Source organism: Castanea sativa, chromosome 12 (genome assembly GCF_040712315.1).
Source record: "Castanea sativa cultivar Marrone di Chiusa Pesio chromosome 12, ASM4071231v1".
Lineage (NCBI taxonomy): Eukaryota > Viridiplantae > Streptophyta > Magnoliopsida > Fagales > Fagaceae > Castanea > Castanea sativa.
Window position 1 is genome coordinate 45,441,473 of NC_134024.1, and position 3,562 is coordinate 45,445,034.

At 35.9% G+C, this 3,562-nt stretch overlaps 1 pseudogene; it reads right to left on the reverse strand.

Annotated features, from left to right (window-relative positions):
* Window positions 1-401: 401 nt before the first annotated feature.
* LOC142620761 (receptor-like protein 7) lies at window positions 402-3,283 on the reverse strand (annotated as a pseudogene).
* Between the last annotated feature and the right edge of the window lie 279 nt (window positions 3,284-3,562).

Consider the following 3,562-nt stretch of genomic DNA (forward strand, 5'->3'; position numbering starts at 1 on the left):
ATAAAACAAAAGTTGATAGAAAAGCCTTAATTGAATAAATTTAAAAGTTAGAAGACTGAAATAAATTTTGATAAAACATAGAATGTGAGTTTTACATTTTAGCCTAAAAATGACATAATATGCTATCATACACTACATGTCTACATCACATTATTCCATGGCAAAACCAAGACCTCCCAAAGAAAAGGGTGGGAGAAGAAAAATGAAAAGCAAATATTACATTGATTTGGTGTAGGCAAACAAGTCCATCAAATACAGTAATATTATTAACAACCCCTCCCATACCCTTAAACTAAAAGCAAAGGAAAATATAGAAATATTGACAACATACGCATGGATTTAATTATTTACTATGGAAACATATATATTGCCTTTCAATGTCCCCTCTAATTCACCCTTCTTCATGGTGGATGGCGAATTGTAAAAGTCTTCATAAACCAATCATTTTTCTTCTTGGTAATTATTTTCCCACCAAAATCTCCAAATATAAATCCACATCCGTACCCCATCACAGCTAATTTCCAGTCAAATTCAAATAGAGACAACGCATCTTGATTTTCTACAAATATTGAAGGTGGAGGTGGTGGGTCCTTCAAATTGGCACATCTTTTGGACAATGGGCTTCCACAATTCTACATTTCCATCAAATGAACTGTTTTGAAATGTGAGAAATTGTTTCCCTTGCAGTATAGGTCCTGTAAGATTATTATGAGACACATTCAAGAAAGCAAGGAAGATGAGCTCCACAAGTTGTGGAGGAATCTCTTCAACTAGCATATTTTGAGAAAGATCCAGTGATTCCAGGTTTGTTAAGGTTTCCAAAGATGATGAGATAAACCCAGTAAGAATGTTGTTGAAAAGGTTAAGCATGTGAAGCGCTTTTAAATTCCCAAAATTTTTTGGAATTTCTCCTTTAAACTTGTTGCCTGATAGATCAATGGCTACAAAGAAATCTTGGATTTTTGAATATTCTGTCTTTATGCCTTTGTTTGTCAACGTCATTGAGTAGGAATCTGACGTCATTAACCAACCATTGCTTGGATAATTTTGCCGACCATTTGCTTGCATATATGTTAAGTGTCTTGCATCAAAGCTTTGCATGGCTTTCCAAATTTGGAAATACTCAGATGACAACTTACCACTAATATTATTGTTTGAGACATCAATTACTTGTAATTTTGGGAATCTTTGAATTGTATCAGGTTTTCCAATAAAACCATGGATTCCATTTTATTGTAAAATGAGAACCCTTAGCTCTGGAAGAATGCACAACCAAGAGGGGAAAATATCAATTATATGATTGTTTCCAATATCAAGAACTTCCAATGTTGTACAATTAGCCAATGACCTTGGTAAAGGCCCTTCAACACGATTTTGACTCAATCTGATCATCCCCAATTCGCATCCTTCCATCAATATTTGAGGAATGCTGCCATGAAAGTTGTTGTATCAGAGATTAAGAACGGAAAGGTTTCTCAAGTCTCCTAAACAATGGGGAAGGAAGCCACTCAAGTTGTTGTATGAAACATCAAGATAAGAAAAAGAACTAATTTCACAAATCATTTGAGAGATGTCTCCAGTAAGCATGTTGTTAGAGACATAATAGGAAACAATGGATGGAGGTGGAATTGGAAGTGCCCCTTGAAGCTTGTTGTTTAGAAGGTACAAAATTTGTAGACTACGCCAAGGGAAAGCATTTAGGGTTTAATCAAAACGTGTGAGTGAGTTTCCTGATGTGCTTAAAATCAAGAGAGTGTGTGTACTCAAGTTAGAGATCCACTTTGGTATTTGACCATGAATGTTGTTTTGAGAAAGTTCCAAAATTTCCAACTGATCTTGGTTTCGAAGGAACTCTGGGAAGTCACTTAAGTTACAAGAACCTAGTCCTAATACCCTAAATTTTTGGAAGGTAGAATTGGTACTAGGATCAATAACCAATGAAAGATTGTTATAAGATAAATTGAGTTTGGAGAGGTTATTGAGCTTTCGAAACAAGTCAAATTCTATTGTGCCACTCAAGTTATTTGAATACAATTCTAAAATTTGAAGATTCAAAAGGCTAGAAATAGATGTCGGAATTGGACCACACAATTTATTGTATGGAACCCATAGAGTATTTAGTTGGGTGAGGTTTGCTAGCCATGATGTGATAAGACCGGTTAATTCATTCCGACCATGTGCTAATAATGTAAGTTTAGTCAGGTTTCCAATAGAAAACGGGATATCACTATATAAATTAATATTTGCTAGAAGTAACATGGTGAGTTTGGTTTGCTTACCAACCTAAGAGAGAGTCCTACGGTTGAAATTGTTTTCTGAAAGATCTAGACATGTGAGCTTCGTCAGGTTAGCAAATGAGGATGGTATTGGACCAGAGAAATTGTAACTTACAACATCCAAGTAATATAAGGATTTGAGGTTACCAATTGAATCAAGTAGCTTGCCAGAGAAACTTGCGACCGCAAGTCTTAAATATTCAAGAAGGCTACTTCTATTAAATTCTGGTACACGACCAGTGAGTTTTGGATTGAAGTGCACACTGAGAGACTTGAGATTTGGTAGCTGAAAAATTCCAGTTGGAAACTCACCATGCAAACCACAATCTCTAAGAGAAATAGTTGTTAAAGAAGATAAGTTTGCCAAGATACTGGGTACAGTGGATGATATGTCCACCTCACTCAGAATTAGTTCTTCCAAGTTTGTTAACTTCTAAGCTATACTTCTGAGACCAGGCTTGTGGAGCTTCAATGGATTTAGAGCGAGGTTTAGGGAAACCAACTTAGAGAGTTGTAAAATTTCTGATGGGATCTTACCTGAAAATCCAGAATAAGAGAGGTCAAGGTGAGTAAGCTTTGAAAGCCACCTTACTTCAACGGGGATTTCAGAGTGATTGAAGTTGTTGATGGAGAGATTAAGCTTTTGAAGGTGAACAAGCTGGAAGAGGCTGCTACTGGAGTTGATAGAATCATAAAGAGAACTGTTCCTGAGGTTAAGGCTGATCACATGACTCGTGTTTTCATCACATTGAATACCATCCCACGTGCAGCAATCACTAATTTGAGCCATCCACGACGAAATCTTTGAATAAGCGGAAGTGGATTGATTGATGATAAGGCTTTCTTTGAATTGCAACAAGGAAAAGCTCTCATCATCATGACATAGTGGTTGCACCGAAGGGAAAGAGGCAGTAGAAACAAGAGAAAGCAGAGACAATAGAAACAGAAACTGCATGAACATCACAAAAGAAAGTGATAAACCCATAATATTCTATCGGAGTTTGTCTTGCCGTAATGTTTGTCACCTAACACACCATTCATTTCTTATCCAATTACTCTATTGGAGGTTTGCCTTAAATTTCTAGAAATGATCGAATACCCACAAAACTTAAAAAATAACCAAAATACACCATGAAACCTAAAAATAATCAAAATACTCCTAAATTCTTAAAATTACCAAAATACCCCCGAAACTTAACAAATATCAAAATACATCAAATTGCTAATTTGGGATCTATACTTTTAAAACTAAAACTAGCTCCTTCCAAAACTCGACTAAGGCTCCC